Here is a 23,652-nt window from a genome sequence, read left to right as displayed (position 1 = left end):
GAGCACCTCCAAATCAACAAAATCAGAGATGAAAGGGGAAGCATCACAACAAACACAAAAAAGATACAGAACATTATAAGGTAATATTTTAAAAACTTATACACTACTAAATTTGAAAACCTAAAAGAAATGGACAGGTATCTAAAAGTATGGGAACCACCAAAACTAAACCAAGAAGAGATCAACAGCTTAAACAGACCCATGGCACATAAGGAAATTGAAACAGTAAAACAAAACCTCGACTAAAAAAAGCCCAGGACCAGATGGGTTTACAGAAGAATTCTACCAGACATTTAGAGAAGATCTATATCCAATACTACTTAATTTATTAAAAAAGATAGAAATGGAGGGATAATGTCCAAATTCCTTCTACAAAGCCAGGATCACTCTAATAACAAAGCCAGGTAAATATACAACCATAAAAGAAAACTATACACCCATATCCTTAATGAACATAGATGCAAAAATTCTCATCCAAATACTTGCAAACTTCATAAAGAAGCACATCAAAAAGATCATCCACCAGGATCAAGATGGCTTTATTCCAGAGATGCAAGTCAAGAAATGTCATAAGTCATATAAATGGACTCAAAGAAAAGAACTGCATAGTCATCTCAATAGATGCAGAGAAGGCCTTTGACAAAATTCAACATGTATTTATGTTCAAAGTCCTAGCTAGTTTTAAAAAAATCACAGGGAACCATATTAATTGAAAAACCTACTGACAAAATATACATAAAACTAGCTCAAGGAATATAATATATGTCTAGGCAAGGTTTATCTGAGAACCTTCGATCTTTGCTCAATCTTTCTCTACATAGCATATCATAATTAAAAGTACCAGACTGGTGGAACTAACCTTCTTGGATGTTTAACAGAAATACTTTGAGGCCTATACTAATTTGGTCAGAGGGACATAAAGGACAGTTTTTTGCTCCTTGCCCTCCTAGGTTGACTAAGTTCCAGGGGACTATATGAGCATCTCTCAAAATGTCCTGTAATTGTGGTGGGTCACCTGTCCTCTTGATCAAGGAGGCCATGGAGACCCCACCAGATGGACTCAAACAAGTATCCAGTCTACAAAGAGGTCAACACAGAGGAATCATTTCCTCCATGCCTCCAAGTGAAGCCAGCCAAGGTGAAGCAGGACCTTTGACTTCATATAGATGGAACTGGTATAAGAAAGGAGCCAGGGGCTCCTCCCAAGCCCATGTGACCCCTGAGGAACAGATCCTCAAATGACCTTAAGAATAAAAATAAATTGGTTTATCTGGGCCAACTGTATGGTCTTAAACACCCAAAAAGAAAGTATAACCAACAATTAAAGGGATCAATATAATTCTTTAAGAGTCCAGGTGTATAGCTAAAAGCTACGTAACAAGAAACAATACCAGACAGGAGATACTTTCCTTTGAGTTGTTCGCCAGGTTGGCCCAAGAGACTCCTAGATAGTAACCCACCATAGAAATGGGAAAATCAACAGCAGACCCAATCTTATCTAAAGGAATATTGGCAACTGATTGGTGCTGGATGAGGAAGAGCTGATCTTCCTAAAACAAGGAACTCTACATAGGCTGACTAGATTCATCAGATGGACAAGCACTCGGGAATGGTTGGGGACGCCAACAACACAGTGGACAGTAACAGGGATGACAGAGTATATGGGATCCAGTCCTGGGGGTGGGGAGGTGGGGCTATGGAGGTTGCCATTTGGGATGTGGGTATATAGATGAATAGGATTGTTTGGGATGTTCTGTATGAAACACACACAAAAAATCAACAAATATAAAAAGTGAGTTATATTCAAGGAAGAAGCATAAAAATTTGCTTCAAGTTAATTAGTAGAGGTAAAAAACATTACCACTGTAATCTGATGACTTTATATCCATGCTCAGGTGCTAAGGATCTCAGAAAGTAACCAACTGTGACTATTACTATTATGATTGGATACATGGAGAATAGAGACAAATGTGCAAACATGTGTTAGTAACATTAAAAATGTTTTTCTGTATGAAACAGTATATTTTAAAATGAAATGGAGATCATTTTTAAAGGTTAAAACCTCATTCAATTTTATGTCTTATTAGGTTTATATTGAGTTCAATATTGTATAACTTTATTAATTCAACTGTGAGCCTAGAAATTTACAGCCAATTTTGAAAGAGATGCATCTTTGCTCTGGAAATTGTTATTGAATACATTAATGCTGTAAGGAAATGCTTCTTCTAATCATGTGATTATTAAATAAATAATTTTTAAAAATCCAGAATTTTCACTAAGAGAATATGGGATAGGTGATATCTGGTAGCCAAGATCACACTTAGGACTCAGATCTTGGTTTCTAATGACTTTTTTTTTTTTTAAGTAAAAGAAACCAGGGCTATGGGGAAAACTGGTAGATTCCAGGGCTTGGGCAGGACAAGAGTGTAGTACATTTTTTTATGCCAGAAAGTAAAATATTGTGCAAATAATGATGGAGAAGATCCACAAATTGTTCCAGAGTGAAGGAAAGGAGATGCAGATGAGTAAATGATTCTGAACTTGATTCACTTGCTCTAAAGAACATGACTGGAATATTTGGGGAACTCAAATGACCATGTCAGTGTGGAATGGTAGCACTTGATTATTTGAACTGAAGTTACATTCAAGAATGTCCTTTCGTAGAAAATACCTACTAACATTAAAGCAATTGCTGGTGATTGTGCATTAGGTCAGCAGCTTACAATCAGATGGTTCAGCAACTGTTGTCTGTGCTACACTTTAAGCTCTTTTTAAAGTATACGACTTTTTTTTTTAAAAAAATATTTTATTATTTTTATGTGTTTGCATGTATTGCCTGCATTGTAGGTAAGTGTGCCCGTGTCATGCAATGCCCGCAGTGGACAGAAGAAGCTGTCGGATCCTCTGGGACTGGAGTTACAGACAGTTGTTAGCTGCCATGTGGGTGCTGGGATTCGAACCCAGGTCTTCTGCAAGAACAACCAGTGTTCTTAACTGCTGAGCTATCTCTCCAGTCCCTAAAGTATATGCTTGGTTAAAAAATGTTGAAGGTCTTTCTTAAAGGGCTGCATATCATAGAGAAGGAGTTATGAAAAGGAAGTGTATTCAGAGAGGCTATTCAACCCTTTCCTCATCTACCACAAAGTCTGCTCACCCCACAAGCCCTTGGAAATGACTATTCTGCTGGCATCCTCTGCATAGCCACAATGCCTACAAGAAGTCTCTGCACAAACAAGTATCAAGTACTCCTTCCACTGTTCATCTGATTTCTGTCCAGCACTCCACAGGAACCTGTGCTGGCCACAGTCATTCATATCTGCCCTGCTGGCGAAGCAGGCCTGTGCTTTCCAATCCTGACCTGTCTGCACAGCACTGGACCAAAGTGCCAATGGAGCACTCTGCAGTGGCCTAGCAGTCCCTTCCTTGCTGAAGCATGATTTTCCCTGTGTCCCTTACTAGTCTCCCCTCCTCCAAACCTCGACCTTTCTTGCCTACTTAATCTTGTCACTCTGAGACTGTATTCACCAGCTATACTGACAGAGCCAAGACTTCTCCTTGCATTTTCATCTAAGTCTCCTTGCCAGCTCCTTTAGATCTTCCACAAGCACAAGAAATTCATCTCAGTCAAAAATGAGCTCATCACCTCTGCCCTGCCCCGACTCCCTCCAAACCTGCCTCTGCGTTCCCAATCATGGCTGCACCATCATCCACGTATCTGCCAAGATGAAAAATGGGAGAAGCATACTTGAGACAACTGTCCCCCAAATCTCCACATTCTGCCCATCTCAACTCCTAAATATCTCTCAATTCTGTCCTCTTCTGCTACAGAATCTATCAACCAATCATCTTCTGTTGAGTCAGTGCAGCAGTTTCCAGCTGACCTCCATACCCCTGCTCTCATGATGCTTCAATACCCTACTTCTCAACAAGTGGGCTCCTGGGAATTAAAATCTGTCAACAGCTCACTCGGCTTCAACCCTTTAGTGGATACCCACTGCTTTAGGGGACACTAAAGCCCTTATCAGATGTTAGAAAATGTACTTACTACCCCCCAACTCTCTATCTCAAACCCTCAAATCAGTTTTTATTATTAAAATATTTTGTTTCCACCTTATAATAAATTCAAAATATCTAGCAGAATGTAAGTACACCATAAATATTTGAAAATGATTGGATGAATGAGTCACATGAAGGGTACCAGGTCAATTTAATATCTCACACAAACCCAAATCTTCATTTACATCATTGGCAAAAGCTTGGCAAAAATATCAAAACTTACACTGCATAATTAGCAGCTTTAGTTCAAGGTACTTGAAGGCAGACATTAGAGAAGAAGAGAAAAACACTTGCCCATAGTCCAATAGGCTGGGGTCAAATGCAAATCTGACTCAATCCAGACGTGTTCATGGTGAACTCAGAAAGAAGAGGGAGGTGGGACTAATCACACACACACCAGGTATATACAGATGCAGGGAAGATGGGCTGTCAGCTATTCTACACAGGATTCAAATAAATCCTAACAATGAAGATCAAGTTGTAGCCAAAATACAAATGAAACAGTATACAGAAAGTCCCTGGGCACATGACAACATCGAAGGACCTTTTTAAAAATTATTATTATTTCTTATATTTGCTCTAAAACTCCAGTAAGACACAGACATCCCATTGACTTTGCTAAAGAAAAGACGCCAATGTGCTCCCAACCATTGTTGCGCTGCCTGTTTTAGCGATTGCTGAGAAGTCAAAGGAGAGATAGAGTCAAGAAAGAAAAGTGCAAAGGCAACAAAATTAGGGCCATTTCAGCATAAAAATATTGCTGAGATGGAACAGGTAATCTAATTAAGAGGATGGGCTGCTGTCATCCTTTGGAGCCACTGCATAAGGTCTTGATGTACAAGTGACAAATGAAAAGCTGCCATGACTTCTGTGACCTCACATCTGCTCCAATGCCTATGAAGCATTAAGAGAGATCTTTCCCCTGGGGTAAAGAGAACATCTAATATAAATCCAAAGGCACTTGAAGGGCAGGAGAAAAATCCCACAAGCATGAAATGGAGGCAACACTGCAGGGACCTAGCAACAAGAGCAAACTGAGTGGAGAGAGAGAAGCAGGCTAAGTATAAGGAAATATAACTGGGAGGAGAGAATAGGTACTTTGGTGCAACAACAAAGGTGGGGTGATGGTGGAGGTGAAGTGATGGTGGAGGTGGGGTGCTGAGGACAATGGCTCCACACCCAAGCTACGGAGTACTTACCTTACTATGGGGCGTGCCATGGTTAATATTCACTGTCAGTTTGACAGGATCTAGAATCACCTAGGAAACTTCCTGGCATTGTCTGTGAGGGAATTTCTAGATTAGGTTAATTGAGGTGGGAAGACCCTCCCTAAATATGGGCAGCGTCATTCCATGGGCTGGAGTTCTAGAATGAATAAAAAGAGGAAAATGAACTAAACACCAGCATTCATCACTCTTTGCTTCCTGACTGTGGACCCAATATGACCAGCTCCTTTCATCATGACTTCCTACCATAATGGACTGCACCCCAAAACTATAAGCCAAAATAACCCCTTCTTTCTTAAGTTGTGTTTGTCAGGTATTTTGCTATCATAATGAGAAAGAGAGCTGAGAAAGGTACCATTAACTCTATTCTATATGGTCAAGAAACAAGAACAGAAAGACCAAGATTACCAATTTTTTTTTTAAAGGCCAAGTTAGCATAAACACTCCTTAAGTAAGGGATGCCAGAGACACTATTTTGACTGACCATCCTGTGTAAAATCCACAGTCTTCTAGATCTGATTTCTTAGCTGCTTCACACACTCACTGTTACATCATAGGTCTTCCTCCCATTGCATCACCCTAGTATTTGACCTAAGGAAAATGTGTTTGAAATGGCAGTTGATGCCTTCATAGGTTCTCTTAGGTATTAATAGCACTATTCAACTTACGAGAGCTAACTAGTGATGTATCAAATCGTTTACTCTTACCAGCCAACAATTCTTTTCTTATTTATTTTTTATTTTACTTGAGTGTATTGTCGGCATGTAAGTAAGTGTACCCTCATCATATAATGCCCATAAAGGTCAGAAGAAGGCACTGGATCCTGTGGAACTGGAGTTATGAATCGTTGTTAGCTGCTATGTGGGTGCTGGGACTCAAACCCAAATCATCTGCAAGGACAGCCAGTTTCTTAACCACTGAACCATCTCTCCAGTCCTACCAGCCAACAACTCTATCAAATGTATCACCTACATCTAAGGATAGGAAATTCCTACACCACATCCTTCAAGTACCTAGCTGTGGCAAGATGCATCTCTAAAGAGGCACTTAATAAGGTTGGAAGTCATGGGAAGTACTGATCAGCTCACTAACATACTAAGAAGCAGCAGACCTAAATTTACTGAGCATCTATCCAATCCCTTTGTTGCTAAAATGTCCAAGATGTCTACAACAATGAAATAGGTAGCTCTGACTTGGAACCTAGTCATGGGAAGTAGGGCCAAGCATGGGCATCCACAGTAAGTAAGATCTGTTTGTGGAAAAAGTGCAGTGTCTAAGCTCATAGCTCAAGCCCTGGGCTCCTAACTGAATAACTTCCTACAGCAGCAGCCAAAGGAAAAAAACAAGCATCTGGGAGTACAAAATGGTTGTGGGGAAGAAGGGAATGTCAGGAATCCAACTGTAAAAGGGACTCCTGCAATCCTTGAAAGGATTCCAATAACATCTATCTCCTAAAACAACTCATCTCTGCCTCTAATTCCCTAGAGCCAATCATGTGTCCAATATAGGAAATAAGAGCAACAACTAGAAACTCCGTTTTTAGTAGATTATTAAATTTGTAAAAGAATTAGGTACAAAATATATAACCACAAAGGATAAAGGAACAAACTCCATTTATTTTAACTATATTTTGGTATAATATCCGTTTGGACTAGGATAATTCATATAAACTACACTATCACACAATTTTTATAAACCTAAACCTACAGTATAATTCATCTCATTCATAAACATGAGATAACTTGACCTACTTTCTAATACATTCCATTCCTTCTTGTCTGTGTTAATCTGCAATGCCATTTTAAATGTTGTTCTAGTAATTTCCATTATATGAAGATGCACTTTTCATTTAAATCAACTTTGATTCTCCCTCTACAAACAAAATACATTCTCAGCAGTAAGAGCGCAAATACCATAAGAATCAAGACATAGAAGATAGCTGCCATAAAAGGCCCATCTTGGGGATCAGAGAGTTGAGTTTCAAAATGGACAATGAAGGTAGGAGGTAAGAGAAGGATGCAAAGGATGCCAGTATGGGTGCTGGGAACCAAACTTGAGTCCTCCGCAAGAGCAGCAAGTGCTCTGAGGCACCTCTCCAATTCCATTAGCAATTCCTTTTATGCTGAAGAATTTTCTACGTTTCTAAGTTCCTATAACAGATACTCGTTAAACTATGGCTTACACATACTAAAAATGATTTTTACTTTTTCATTTTTTTTTTCCTTGTGGTGATGGAGAGTGCAACGGAGTGGCTTTAGTGTTAGGCAAGAACTCTACGATTGACATGCCTCCAGCCCGGACTTTCCACATATTTTAATGGTGGTAGAAAAATAAATAAATACCTTAAAGAATATTTCATGGTGCATAAAAAATTTATCAAATTCAAATTTCAGGACCAATATATCAAGTGTATTTGGAATATAGCCACACCGTTTATGAACTGTCTGTGGTTGCCTTTTTGTGTTCTAGCAGCAGGGCTGAGTAGCTGCAACCCAGACAGTAACCTAAAATATTTACAGTCTAATCCTTACTGGAAAAGATCACTAACTCCCAGCTGGCAATAGAGAATCCATAACCTGAGGCCGGCCTATGCAGGTCATTGATCCATCCAACCTCCCTAGAAGCCTTAGTTAATTCTAGATGAAGACCTAATGTATGTTTTCCTTAGACATTATTCCCTGGCCCCATTATTCCCCTTGTTCCAAAACCATTCAATTCTGCTCTCTACTGATATACCTCTTGTTCTTTACAAAAGGAATATACGACACATATAGCTTCCATGAGGTTACGAAGAGGGAAGAAAAATGATCTTAAGAGTGCTCAAGGCTGTTTATCACAGAACTATTTGTAACATTACAAGATAGACATTAACCAAACATCCACCAACAGGACACTGGTCAGACAACCTAAATCCACGGGATGGAGGACAAGGGAACAGCAAGGAGAGAGGATGAACTCCACCTGGGGCTGTGGAATATGAATGAGAATAGATGGAGAGAGAAAAAAATGAAGGGAAGAAATTTATGTGTTGTATGTTGGTGCCCATCTAAGAAGGGAGTACATATATTTACATATGTATAAGTGCTACAAGTAAAAACTATAGATATTTTCTTTTGCTACCTATGGGATGGGAGGAATAGGATCCAACATAGGATTCCAGTGAATGAATTAAAAGCATACACCTGCTCCTACAGACTGTGGCCCGAAATTCACACAATAAAACCTAATATCCCCCCTGCCCCCCCCCACACACACGAGGCACTGGTGTTTGAGGTGAAGCCTCAAGAAAAGCCACAAGGGGAATGAGATTAGTGCCCTTATAGAAGAGGCCTCAGGAACACCCCTGCTCCTTCTGCCATGGTTCACTGGCCAGGCAGTCAAGCCTACTCTGCTAGCTCCAGGTCAGTAAATGATTCAGTCTCAAGAAATAAGGTGGGGCTACAAGATGGTTCATAAGGTAAAGAAGGTACTTGCCACAAAGCATGACCTTAGTTGGATTTCCACACCTACATAGTGTTAAGAACTGATTCCTATATGTTGTCCTGGGACTTCTACTCATGCTCCACAGCATACACGCCCACTCACAACACACTAAATAACTAAATGCAATAAAAAAGGTGGATAACATTGGAGGAACACCACCTTATGTTGTCCTCTAGCCCCCAAATGTACCTGCACACATGAACACACACACACACACACACACACGCACACACACACACACACACACACGCACGCACATTCACACATACAAAATACACAAAATAAAATAGCAATTTTAAATGACAAAGAGGACTCTCTAAGAAGAAAAAATAAAATCAAACCAGTTTTTCAAGTATCTTTCCAATGTAGACCACTGTGAACACAGCATGAGATAAATCAGATTTTTTTTTAAAAAAAATCCAATGGTCTGGGGCTGGATAGATGGCTCAGCAGTTAAGAGCACTGGCCGCTCTTGCAGAGGACCTGGGTTCGATTCCCAGCACCTACATGGTGGCTAACAACCATCTTTAATGCCAGTTCCAGGGGATCCAATGTCCTCTTCTGACCTCTGCGGGCACTGCACTACATGGGTACACTTACACACATGCAGGCAATACACTAATACTCATAAAATAAAAATAAGTATTTGAAATGTCCTCTTCCTCTAAGAACACTCATACATGTAAAATAAAAATAATAGATAAAATATTTTAAATAAAATATTAAAAAAAAAAATAAGAACACATTCTGCTCTGACGGAGGACCTGAGTTCAGTTCCCAGCACCCATGTAGGGCAGTTCACAACTGCCTGTAGCTCCAGCTCAGAGGATTTTCTGCCTTTTTCTGGGTTCTGTGGGCACTTGAACTCACATGCACATATCTATATTCTGACATACACATAAGCAAATAATTTTTAAATCTACGTCAGTATAAAAGGAAGTGTCCTTTTAAATTTTTTATTTGTGTCTGAATGCATGTGCATACCTCCGTGTGTGTGTGTGTGTGTGTGTGTGAGTACACACGTATGCCACAGTGTACATGTAGAAGTCAGAGGACAACTTAAAGTAGTTATTTTCTTCTTCCACCATGTGAACCTCAGAGATTGAACTCAGGTTGTCATGCTTAGTTGCAAGCACCTGTACCCTCTAATCCATCTCATTGGCCCAGGAAGAATCCTTTTAAACAAAAATTATCTGTGTAGATCTGCTTTCCTGAATCACTTTTATTAAAATTTCAATGAGCTTATACATCCATGAATATGAAAAAAATCTTTGTATAATGAAACCAAAATGTCTCCTACAGGTTAGAACTATTGCTCAGTAACCTTTCCTATCCGTTAAAATAAATCAATTTAAAAAAAAAATCAAGCCAGAACCAGATTGTTGCAAGCCAAAAGAAGAAAACTTGGACTGCTCAGCAGAGCGACTGAAAGGTGGGACACTGGCCTTTACCATCACTCCATCACTCCAGCAGGGTAGCCACCAACCACCTTCTATTCATTAAGATTTTACTTTAGTGAAGACCAGTAACTCTCCCAAGAGTAAATGAGACCTGGCTCCAAAGATTACATCCCCCAAGTCCTGCCAGAGCAGATTTTTGTACAATGAGCTCCCAGTCAAGGGTGCGATCACAGTGAGGACAAGGCTGGACAGCTGATCAGAGTTGGCTCTTTCCTAGGGCAGCAGTGACTTTTGGAAGAGAGACAAAAGTCTGAGCAAAACATGTAAAACACACCACAGAAAGGAAATATTTTGCAGCCTGTGGAACCACAGCAGACCACTATGCCCCAGGCTGCCCCAGAACGTCAGAAGCAATTCACCCTAGAATTGTCAGAAATCACTCACCAAAGTCTACTTCTGTGTGTGTGAAATGGAAATGGTAGCAGCTTGGCTGCAGTGAGGATTTCAGAAGACATCAGGCTCCCAGGACCTCAGTGTCTAACACATCAAGTCCCCAGTAAACAGTAGTGGATTGTAAAGATGGGGTTCTTGCTCTCTTCACACAGCAATCCCTGAGCTGTTACCCCATGGTGGGAAAGAGCTTTTTCTGGCAACTAACACTTGTTTGGAGAAATGATAAGACTAAACCTCCTAGACCTAAAGCAGAGGGTTGAGGGAGTGAGAGTTCCATAAACAAAGTATATTCTCAGAAAGAAGTGTGACAAGAGTCCAGAAAACTTGAGATTGCATTCAAGATTGCTGGCACACTATAAAAGCTCCACTTAGTCACACTCCACTGAGGAGAGAAGGCATTAGGCCATTAGGCTCATGGGAGAAGGAAGAATCTTATTACATGACTATGTTCTGGTGGGGACAGCATCTACTTAATTAAATTAAATACTACTTACTAGCTGTGGTGGTTTAAGTGGAAAAAATGTCCCCTATAGGCTTGTGTATTTGAACACTTGTTCCTCAGTGGGTGGTTCTTCTTGGGGAGGTTCTGGAACTTTTAAGAGGAGGGATCATGCTGGAGAAATGTCATTGGAGGTAGATTTAAGAGTTCACAGCTTCACCTCACCTGCAGTTCCCTCTCTCAACCTCCTGTCACTTGACACCATGCCTGCCCATCATGAAGAACTCATCCTTCTGGAACCATAAGCCAAAATAAATTCTTTCTTCTATAAGTTGCTTTTGGTCATATTCTATCACAGTAATATAAAAATGACCAGTACACTAGTTTTTTAACATTCAAAATTGACAGTGAAACCATACTAACCTTTACTGAAATTAAAGAATAGAATACCAGGGCTAGAGAATGTAGCTCAGTGGTTAAGCACTTGCTTAGCATGTATAAAGCAATAGGTTCAGTTCCCAGAACCACCACCAAAGAAACAAAACACTTAAACCAGAATACATGCAGGTCTTACCATTCCTAAGAATAGAAAATTAAAGGTATAGTTACCTGAAACTGAAAAGTTGTAAAGGCTGCTGGGTGTGGTGGTACACACCTTGAATCCTAGCACTGGGGAAGCAGAGGCAGACAGATCTCTATGAGATCAAGGCCAGCCTGGTGTGCCTAAGAAGTTCCAAGTTAGCTTGGGCTATAAAGAGACCCTGTCTCAAAAAATTCCCCTCCCCTAAAAATGATGGTTGGGTAAACAAAGAAATAGACTGCAGAACCAAAACAACAATCAGGCTGCAGATGCCACCTGTGAGACCAGAGGGGCTGTGGAAAACCTAAAAGATGTTCTCTGATCTCCACACATATGCTGTGGCATATACACATACCATATACACACATCATATATACATATTCACACCATACATGCATACACACAAATAATAACATTTAAGAATGTTTTAAAAGGAATAAAGCTGCATCCAACGTGGGAGTGGGTGCTCTCTTGCCATTTCATTTGCTTTCGATACATATCCAGTGGTAGGAATGATGGACCTGCAGTGGTATTTTTAATTTTTGGAGGAATCTCCCCACCATCTTCCATAATGTCTGTACTAATTTATATTCTCACACCCAAGGTTTTCTTTTCTTTGTATCTTTTATAACACTTGGCATCTTTCTTTTTTTGCTGCCCATCATTCTAACAGGTATGAAGTTAGATCTCATAATTTTAATGGCTAATTCCCTGATGTTTAGTGATTTTTTTGAGTATTTCTTTATATGCAGGTGCACCTTTTATATATAGTCTTTGAAGAAATGCTCATTCAAATCCTTTGCCTCTTTTTAATCAGCTTTTCTTTCCTTTGTGGGTCAGACAGAATCTTAATTGGGGTGAGTTCCTGACAACACCAACATCCAAAACAAGTATAGATACTGTGGAACCATCATGTGTCCTGGAGTGATGTGCTTCATCTCCTATTGGCCCTATTTCAGCCTCACAGGAAGCTGCTAAAAGTTGTAACTCGCCTCGGTGTCTGGAAGAGCATCTGGTGTACCTGAGAGTCATGCAGTTCATCCCAGGCTAACATGCTGCTAAGGATCTGCAGTCATTGGCTGACTGTTTGGCAACCCGAAAAGTCTGAGAGGGGGTAGCTCATGGTCTCCATTAGCTCTCACAGGTCCTGCTGACTCTCATCCACGGCAGGGATCTCTAGGCACAGGTTGTCCATGACTGTGAAAAAGAGTCAAGCAGGCAGTGTTTTCCTCCCTATTACCACAGGGTCCTCCCAGGAACTGTGAAGCATACCAAGACCACATCTGTGTTGCTGTGTTTGAGACTGCCCTTGACGTTGACAGTGAAGGCCTAGTCCTCCTTCATCTTCTTCATAGCAAGCAGGCAGTTCATTTGGAAATGGCAGTAAAAGTCATCAATGGAACTAATATCTGAGCCTTAAATCACTCTACCTTTTTTAGTCATTTGTATGCAGCAGTTGAACGTAATCTTTTAAAAATTATATTACACCAATAAAATTTTTCTCAACTTTTGCCAAAATATTCAATCATGTGTTGATACCATTTCAGGTGGCTGTACAGTATACATACTTTAATCATATTCATCACCTGTAAGTTCTTTAAATGTTAGTTACTTTAATAATTTGGGGATCTGTCTCATCCTCACGATCAATATGGATCTTCTAACTAGGGAAGAAAAAGAAACATAGTTTCCTGTGTATTTGTATGTGTGCTCATATGCCCATGTACATGCATGTGGAGGCTAACAGTTGGCATCCTCATACGTCCACGTGCATGTGTGTGGAGGCTAACAGTTGACATCAGGTATCTTCCTCTATCACTTTCTATCTTGTTTATCGAAACAGGATATCTTCCTGAACCTGGAGCTTACTGATTCAGCTACAGTGGCTAGCCAGTGAGCTCTAGGAATCTGCCTGGGTCTGCTACACCTATGCCAGGATTCTGCCACAGTTATCTCTCAAGCCCAAAGAGTGGTGTCTTTTGGGGGGGTGGGAGAGTCTTTTTGAAACAGGGTCTCCCTGTAGCCCCAGCTGGCCTGGAACTCACTATGTAGACCAGGCTGGCCTTGAACTCTCAGAGATCCGAATGCCAGGATTAAAGGTATGTGCCACCATGTCCAGCTGAGTGATGTCTTTTTTAAGGGTTCATGTTCTAAAGGAAAATATAAAAATGAATGCAAAATTATTCATTGAAAAGAGAAATGAATATACAAAATCCAATCAATTGTTAGAAAATGCTCACATCTAGAGTTCTCTGTTAAGCCGTTCTTAACTTGAAAGAAATGGACAGACGTAATTAGCTGCCAAGTTAAAGGAAACAACACATTCTGTTACACTGCAGGTTAATAATTTTTTAATTTTACATTATTTATTATATTTGTGTGTGTGCACATGCATGTGTATGTATGTGTTGGGACCACATGCATCATAGCACATGCAGGGGTTAGACAACATCTTGTGAGAGTGTGTTTACTATTTCCACTCTGTGGGCCATCAGACAGAGCAGAAAGCACCTTTGTATGCTGAGCCACCTCTCTAGCCATTATTAGTAAGTTTAATGTTGAAAACAAGCCTAAAAGTTGTTAGTGCTTTTATTCTAAAGCATGTACAAGCAAGGGTCACAGAACAAGGACACCAGCAAGGGTCCTGGAACCCTGGTCTAGTGAGTACTCGAAGTCACTCAGAGAGCCTGTCAGAGGAGGGCAAGTAGTGGAATGTGCCTTCAGTCACCAGAAAGAGTAGTCTGAAGAAATGGACTGATGGGGGTGGAAAGAGGAGAGATGCATACAATAGATTACTTTTTTTTTTGCTTTGAAGAATTATTTTTTAATTTTTAAAAAATTTAATAACCACATGATCAGAAGAAGCATTTCATTACAGCTTTAACATATTCAGTAACACACTCCAGAGCAAGGATACATCTCTTTCAAAAGTGGCTGTAAATTTTTAGGTTCACAGCTGAATTAACACAGTTGTACAATATTGAACTCAGTATAAACCCTGTAAGATATAAAATTGAATGAGTTTTTAACCCTTTAAAGAAGATCTCCATTTCAAGATATGCTGTTTCCTACATTTAATGAATAAAAGGAAGCAAAGAACAACTTATCTTTACTGATGACATCACAGCCCTTAAGCATCTGGTACAAAGCATCAAGTATCTACATAGGTCCTACCTACTTCGAATGTTACAGACTCAATACCCTCTCTTAAACAGTATTGGGACCTAGAAATTCCAAGACAGCCAAAAACAATGCTTTTTCATTAAGGTAGGTCTTAAAATATTCTTACATGCTTATAGGGAATAGAGATAAACTTAATAAATTGCATGTACACTCCAATCCAGAATACATCATGAGGTACTAAGGAAAGTGTCAGAACAAGTCATTTATCATTCCTACCCCATCTATCAGTCTCTCTCTTCTCACATACACACACACATATGCATGCTTACATGTAACCCTTTGAAATATCACATTTATTTCTGTGAAGTGTGGCTTGCCTGTGATTCTTATATTCACCCCTCCATGATCTTACCAGGAATGTCCTGCCCTTCTGAAAGGCCACAAACATGATTGATTAGTTTCATTGTTCATTCATTAAATTTTATGCCAACTTGGATGAGTACTCAAGATCCCTTAAAGCAATTCTCCATTCTCTGGTTCATGTCAAAATAAAAGGCCCTGCCAGAATACACGTCCTCTGAAATGTCAAGATTTGAGGTAATTTCTCACATTCCTATACAGTTAAGGAAAACATTTCTGCTGCTGTTGTTTGCTATAGCTTTTCTGCCTGAAATTCAGCAGGGAATGAATGTCCTCGGGGTAGTGGCTGAGAATGGAAGCGTAGCAATCATCAGGAAGCCAAGCGTTGGTTGGGGTGACAGCAGAAAAGAGTCAGGTAAGTCTGTTAAATTTCATCTGGAATTTCTCTGAAACTAGGAACATTAACACAAACATAAGCCAGAAATCACAGACGGAAGACGTACAGAGGATTGAACCACCACATTCTAAACAACACAGACAATGCATGCACCTCTCAGGACATTCTGAAGCATTGGAATGGTGTCAACCTCCTGGAGCAGGAAACATTTCTGCCTGTCCCTCATGTGACATCAGTGTCCTGTCCTTGTAGTAATTTCAAGCATGATTTCTTCCACTACAACACACACACACACACACACACACACACACACACACACTCACACCTCACAGCCCAAAAAGAAGTCAACAGAAATCACAGTGTGCCATTCTCTATAGCCCACAGTACAGGACACTCCTTTCAGAATTGAAGTCTCAGCAAAGATATAGATCTGGCAGGCTTCTGATCTGTTCTGTCCCAGGCCTTGTAGCTACTCTAGAGCATTAAGAACCCTCTGTGAACCTGTAAAGAAAAATATCTACTCTGGGTATCACAAGGCAGGAAAGCTCTTTTCTTTCCTGAGAAACTAACATGCCACTGTTGTAAGCTCAGAACTTTTGGATATGCCTGTGACCTACGCCAGCTTCGAGTTCCTCACACTTGGGGTTGGGACTGGTCTCCTAGGAGCCTAGCATCAAGTTTATTTCTCTACAGCTCTCATCATTACCTCCCCTCAGATAGACAACCATGTATCATCACATATTACCTAGTCAGAGGCTGGTCTACAACAGTGGAGGAGGAGGGTACTGTGCCCTTTCATCAGACTGTAAAGATCATTTGTTCATACACTGATTAGTATGACTCACAGCTAGTTTCATATTTATGTAAAAGAGCCACTTTTACCTCAGTTCTCAACAGAACAGTGCCTTCACATCTGCTTGACCTCTGACCTCTGTGCTGGTTAGTTTTAGTCAACTTGCCATAAACAAGAGATGCCTGGGAAGAAGGAACCCCAAGTAAGGAATTTCCTCCATTAGACTAGCCTGTGGGCATTTCTTAGGGATTTTCTTAATGACTAATTGATTAGGAGGGCCCACCCCACTGTGTGCAGTGTCATCCTGTGCTGTATAGTTTTAGTGTCAACTTGATACACCTGAGTTGAGGGCGCCTCAATCGGGGAATTGCCTCCACTGGACTGGCCTGTGGCCATGTCTGTGATACATCTTCTTGATTACTGAATGATGTGGGAGGGCCCAGCCTATGTTGGACGGTGCCACCGTTGGGCAGGTGGGCCTATGTTGTATAAGAAAGCAGGCTGAGCATGTGTCAGGGGAGAAAGTCAGTAAGCAGCATTCCTCCATGGTCTGTGCTTCAGATCCTGCCTCCAGATTCCTGTCCTGAGTTTCTACCTTGGGCTCCCTGATGAACTGTGACCTGGGAGAATGTGAGCTGAACAAATCCTTTCCTCGCTAAGCTGGTAGTGGTTAGTATGTTTTGTCACAGCAATGGAGAAACAAACTAGAACACATTTCTAGACAGGTGAACTTGAGCTATAAACGAAAGGTATCTGAGTGGGCTGGAGAGATGACTCAGCAGTTAAGAGCACTGGCTCCACTTGCAGAGGACCCAGGTTTGAATCCCAGCACCCACATGGCAGCTAACAACTGTCCTAACTCCAGTTCCAGGGGATCCAATCCCCTCTTCTGACCTCCATGGGCACTGCAAGACATGAGTGCACTTACATACATGCAGGTAATACACTCACACACATAAAATAAAAATAGCAATAAAGAAGAAAGGTATATGAGCAAGACAGAGGAAACCAGTCAGTCAGCATCATTACTCCATAGTCTCTGCTTTGATTGCTACCTCTACATTCCTGTCTGGAATTCCTGTCCTGACTTCCCTCAGTGATGGATTGTGACCTAGGAGCTGTAAAATGAAATAAGTCCTATCATAGATCCGTGTTTTATCACAACAGCATAAAACAAACCAGATCAACCTCTGACTGCTCTTAGTTCTACCATGCCAGCTGAAATGGCATTTTTTGAACATGGACAATGTCTATACATGGTACATTTCTTCCCATATGGGTGAAATGGCACAATTCTAGAGGCAGAAGAGTCATCAGAAGTCATAACTTGGGACTTTCCAATGTCAATGCTCAAACAGTACTGATGAGTCTTTGGCTGATGGTCACTAGTTTGCAGAGAAAGGAGAAAGAGGATGGGAAAAGGTATCATTTTTAGAATGTTAAATATGTACAAAAATTGGTGGTTCCTGTTCTTTTAGTATAAAAATATTTGTTCTTTTTAAAGATCATATTAGCAGAGGGTAGATTTTGTGAAAATATTTTATTATGAAAAGATCCAAACGCATAACAGAACCACATACGAATACCCACTGAATTCCTACACACTCACTGAGCTTTAACAATAACCAGCTTTGTTCATATTCAGTCAAAAAGTATTCAATAACGGTCCTGCTATGTTTTTACTATCCTACAAAAATCTAAAAGCATAGAAACAGTTGGGTGAGGCTAACCCCACAAATTTCACATATAAAAATAAAGATACTGGGCAGAGATTAAATGGTCTGCCTCAAGCTCTGCAACTAATGCACTTGGGTGGGGGCCATGACACCATTCTTTAGGGCTGGAGCATTGAGAGATCCCTTTTACCTCCTCAGACTTCAACCTCAGCAAACCCAGGATGGATAGAAGCAAAGGCTGCATCTCAGCCCAGCGCATTTCATACATATCACTTGACATCTTGGTGTCTCACCCAGGACAAAGCGGGAAACCCATCAACTGTAACTGCAGTTTACTTCTCCCAAGTTCCAACCCTAAAGTCCCCAGAAAGCACTCACTCCCATTTCAAAACCTACTAGAAGTTTCCAGATTAGTTCCTTATCCAGGACTTCACTCTCCCAAAGTATTTATGAAGCAAACCAGTGTAAATGAATGAGAATTCATGCAGCAAGATGAAGGAAGGGAAAATCCCAGCTACTCACCCCTATTCTGGGCCCTTACCACGCCCCGATCCTAACTATCAGGCAAGGAAAGCAAACAGCAAGGGAAGCAGCGTGACTGGGCACTCTGTACACTGCCACACAGACCCAAAGTCTGTGGAAGGAAGTATAAGTCCCACAAGGAAGTATAAGAGACAACTGTAAAGGCAGAACTTTATGCCAAGACACAGTGGGTAATCAGTTAACAAGGCTTTTCTCTTCGTTCATTCGTTCATTCTATTTTTAATGACTCACCTGAATTTTCAGTTTCCGTAGTATGTATTTCCCTGAAAAGAATCTGAAGCATGTAAGAAGTTTCCAACAGCAATACCTACAACAAGAGGAAAAGATATCAGAAGCAAGTGATGCTACAGACACGAGGTTCTGAATAAAGATGAAATCTATACATTTGGTCATTTCCCCACACTAAGCATGAAAGGAAGTAACTCAGGAAACAATGAATTTCCGCCACAGCACATGTGCTGGGAATTTGCTGTACCAACAGGGAATTGAAGTCCCAAGACACTTATTCAAAGACCAAAATTATGTTACTGTTGGCAAAGAGGCAGAAAACGTTTTTTTTCCACCATCCCTGTTAGGAAGGCTTTAATGGATTTGAATTTAAACAAAAACCCCAATACATATGTCCTTCCTCTGGCTCCCCCCATGTCTGAACAAACTTCAGACGCTGCTGCCCTCCCTCGGCAGGTAGACCTGTTTTTGTCTTGTTTGTTTCTCTCTTACTTAAGTTCCTCATCCCTTCCAGCATCAGCTGTTGCCATGTCCTTCCTGGTTCTGAGGCAACAGGAGCTCACCATCTTAACACCTGACTCAGTGGAAACCCAACACAAGGCAGAAAATCACCACTGTAGAGGTATCAAACAGCCTAATTACAGCAGTGAATAAACCAGATGAGAAAAATCCAGTGTTCCTAGGTACATGCAATCAAGTTCTGGCATGTATGGAAAACTAGTTAAAACATGATGTGGGTTAGCTATTTAGGGAAAAGGGGAAAATATATGTGTCCCTCTCAATTTATGAAAAAATAAGTTCAAAATAGAATAAAATTATTAGAAGAACATGGATCTGAGTATTTTATAATGTTGGGATAGGAAAAGTCTTTTTAAGCATAAGAAGACTAGCATTCAATTCCCAGCACCTTGGGGTGCAGCTCACATCACAACCACGTGTAACTCCAGCTGCAAAGGACCCTACATTTTCTTATGGCCTCTGAAGGCACTTACATACATGTGTACCCATCTAACATGGATACAGATATACACATAAAGAAAAAGAAGTCTAAAATATATAAATAACAAAAATAAGACCAAATCTCCACTGATACTTTAGTCAAAAGATAAAAAAAGAATCAAGGAAAAAATTTATGATCACACAAAAAAGATTGTGTCCTTAATTTACAAAGTCCTAAAAACCAATAAGAAAACGAATATATCTCTTAAAATAGACAAAACAAAGAATACATTTTCCATAAAACTAAGAAATATCAATGAAGATATAGAAAGCTATCAACTAAAAATTAAAAAAAAACCTCGTACTTTTAGAAAATTAAAGTTTTATTTTTCACGTAGCAGATTGGTTGAAAAGACTGATGATAGGGTCTAGAGAGATGGCTCAGCGGTTAACAGTACTGACTGCTTTTGCAGAGGACCTGGGTTCCATTCCCAGCACCCATATAGTGGCTAACAACTGTCTATAACTCCAGTTCTAGGGGATATGCCCTTTTCTGGCCTCCATTGGCATTGCATGACATGGATGCATGCAGGTAAAATATTCACACACACAAAACAACAAAAAAATGTTTTTTTGAAATATTTTTATTTATTGTTTTTATTTTATGTATATGTGTGTATTGCCTGTGTGTAGGTAAGTGCACCCGTGTCGTGCAATGCCTGCGGAGGACAGAAGAGGCTGTCGGATCCCCTGGAACTGGAGTGATGGACAGTTGTTAGCCGCCATGTAGGTGCTGGGATTTGGACACAGGTCTTCTGCAAGAACAACCAGTGTTTTTTTTTCTTTTTAATGTAATTTTTAAAATTTTTATTTGTTATTTTTATTTTATGTGTATGTGTGTATTGCCTGCATGTAGGTAAGTGCACCCATGTCGTGCAATGCCTGTGGAGGTCAGAAGAGGCTATCGGATCCCCCGGAACTGGAGTCATGGACAGTTATTAGCTGCTATGTGGATTCTGGGAATTGAACCCAGGTCTTCTGCAAGAACATCCAGCGATCTTAACCACTGAGCCATCTCTCCAGTCCCACAACAAAAAATTTTAAAAGGCCAAAAAAAAAAAAAAGATAAATAGACAATGTCACAGATACTTTAATGGTGGGAACAAAAACTAGAAAAGTCAATCTGCAGTCACTTGAGCAACGGGATCAGTGTGTAAAATGGCATTCCCTTTAATCCTAGAATCCTAAAATAATAATAATAATAATAATAATAATAACAACAACAACAACAACTCAGGAGATACCTGCTTAAGCAGAAAGATGGATACATACAGATCTGCTTATACTTACCAAATTAAAAATATAATCACTCATCTTTCCCATGAACAGGAGAGATGTTAAAGAAATTCCACTGGGACTGAAAACAGTGCTGATAGTATCTATGCTATGCTTCTGACTAGATGACCGTGTAAGTGACTGGATGCAACATGACTGTGTCTAAGAAGGGGCGGGGGAGGAGAGTGAAGTGAACCATTACTCCTGGTTGTTGAGAGATGTCTACAAAAATGCTGACCAAAACAGTTATGGTCTGATTATCAGAATCCTACGCTTCTGTCTCTTATCCTGTTTCAATTTCAGACAATGAGCTTAAATTATTTTTCCGAAGAATACAGTGAAGGGGCTGGACAGATAGCTCAGCAGTTAAAAACACTTGCTATCCTTCTAGAGGACCCAGGTTTGATTCCCAGCACCCACACTGTGGCTAACAATCATCCTGTGGCCAACAAACTCCAGGGGATCCGACACCCTCTTATGGCCTCTGCTGGTACTGCATGCATGTGGTGCATTTACATGCACGCAGGCAAAACACTCAAACACATAAAATTAAAATCACAAATATATTTTTAAAATAATACAATGAAAGGGCTAAAGAGATGGCTCAGCAGTTAAGGGCACCAGAGGTCTTGCAGAGGATCCAGGTTCGGTTCACAGCACCCACATGGCAGCTCACAACTGCTTGTAACTGCAGGTCCAGGAGATCTGATGCTCTACCTGGCCTCCAAGGGCTCCTGCTTGAACATGATATACATAAACTCACCTAAGCACACACTTACACATTAAAATAATAAATAAAACTTTAATAAGAATATAATGGAGCCACATAACTTTTTATGTATTTGGGGTGTCTGTGTGAACTAGCACACATGTGGAGATCAGAGGACCACTTTTGGGAGTCAGCTCTTTCCTTCCACCATATACATCCAAAGTTTTGAACTTAGGTCCTCAGTCTTGGCAACAAATACTATTTAGCCACTGAGCCATCTTGCTGGTCCTATGTAACTTTAAAAATTTTGTGCTTGTGCTAAGCAACATACCACTTAAGATGAAAAGAAATATGTCCATGCATTTAATGTTACCTTCGTGTACATCTCTGATATGTTTTTTTTTTTATCATTTAACGACTGATTTTATACTTTAGGACATGATGCTCACCTTCTAGTGGTTTGTGAATGCATACTAAAATGGAGAACACCAAGAGCCTTAAAGTTATTTTGAGAATGAAATGCCACAGTTATCTAGTGAAACATTTGTTTGCAATTACCTTGCTTGCTAAAAAGAAAGAAAGTCTTAAGCGCTGCCCTTAATATCTGTTCTACAAACATGCCTGCAGTAGGAATTTCCCCTCAGTGGTCTTGGGACACGTAAGCGTCTGTGCTGAAGTCATGAAAGCTGTAGTTTTTGATGTAACTGTTAAGAAATGACGGGAAAACCTATGAAAACTGTGGCTTTCTATAACACTGGGCCCAGAACTTCAGAGCCATGGCTTCTTTGGCTCTGCTGTAGTGAATAAAATTTGAGTTCTCCATCCACCCCGGTGAATGCTTGGTCTTTTGGATGCCTGATTTCTATAAGACATATTTCTATAACACATACACATATTTCAACTTTCCTTTGTCAACTTTCAGTCCTTCTCTAAAAGGATATGTGCTGACCATGTGCAGGCAGTAAGTTTCATAAGGCAGCCTTTTTCCTTGCCTCTAGTCTCTGGTGATTCCCCAGGGACACTCCACCTCTGCCCTGATGTCCTTATGACATTACTGTATCCTTACTATAAGCATGCTTTTACATGCAAGCTCACTCCAGTGAGTTACCTACAACTCCAAAGGTAACCTACCTCATACAACGTGTCTCTTTATTCTCCACCTCCTCAATCATCACTTCTCAATGAAAAATAGAATAATAAATCCTGTAACCCAATGAATGAAATCACACACAATTCAACCAACATTTGTGACCTATACCTAAAGTTAGCAGGCCAATTCAAAGGTAATACTACACCAGTAAAGAACAATTCCATGAAACAGGTATATTCATTTCTGACTAACAATGGAGCTGATGAAGAAACTACTTGCATGAGAATAAAAACAAAAGAGCCATGATGATCCAGATGGGCCATTCTATGGCTAAAATATTCTCCATTATATTATGTTTAATAACTGCACAGATTTATCTTTATTGGATTATATTTACATGTAAAAACACTTTTTTCCTTTGAGATTATAAAATATAGGAAGGTATTCCCATAATGGGCCCATTATGTCTGACTTGCCTTATAGTTAAAGGTTTAAGTTACATATAGTGCAAGCATCCTTATAATACCATAATTATAAACCTGTTTAGGAAGTCGTAATTCCTGGTAGCTGCACAGATCCCTTTAAATGTATGTTATATGTAACCACAAAACTAATCAGCCCCCTTTATCAGGTGGTGGCTCCCTCTACCCCAGAAAATGCCCTTAGAAGATAGACCAAAGACAAAAACTACTATTTTGTTTCAAAGATGAGCTGTAATGATACTTAAACGAAGTATCTGTAAGTCCAATGCACAATGCAGACAAAAAACACAGGACACTAAAGCCACATGGCCTCTCTTCCTTCAGTGCCAAGGAAGTGCAC

General features: G+C 40.1%; 1 protein-coding gene across 5 annotated transcripts in view; it reads right to left on the bottom strand.

The window, feature by feature from the left end:
• The window catches only part of Tln2 (talin 2), a 488,380-nt gene that overhangs the window by 246,555 nt on the left and 218,173 nt on the right, over window positions 1-23,652 (bottom strand). For all 5 annotated transcript variants that reach the window (XM_008856023.3, XM_029557653.1, XM_029557654.1 and 2 more), the window contains one exon: window positions 18,761-18,836. The gene's annotated coding sequence lies outside the window, so the exon portion shown is untranslated. The remainder of the gene's footprint in view (window positions 1-18,760; window positions 18,837-23,652) is intronic.

Source organism: Nannospalax galili, unplaced genomic scaffold, assembly GCF_000622305.1.
Source record: "Nannospalax galili isolate Female #2095 unplaced genomic scaffold, S.galili_v1.0 scaffold288, whole genome shotgun sequence".
NCBI lineage: Eukaryota > Metazoa > Chordata > Mammalia > Rodentia > Spalacidae > Nannospalax > Nannospalax galili.
This window is presented reverse-complemented; position numbering and strand designations above follow the sequence as displayed.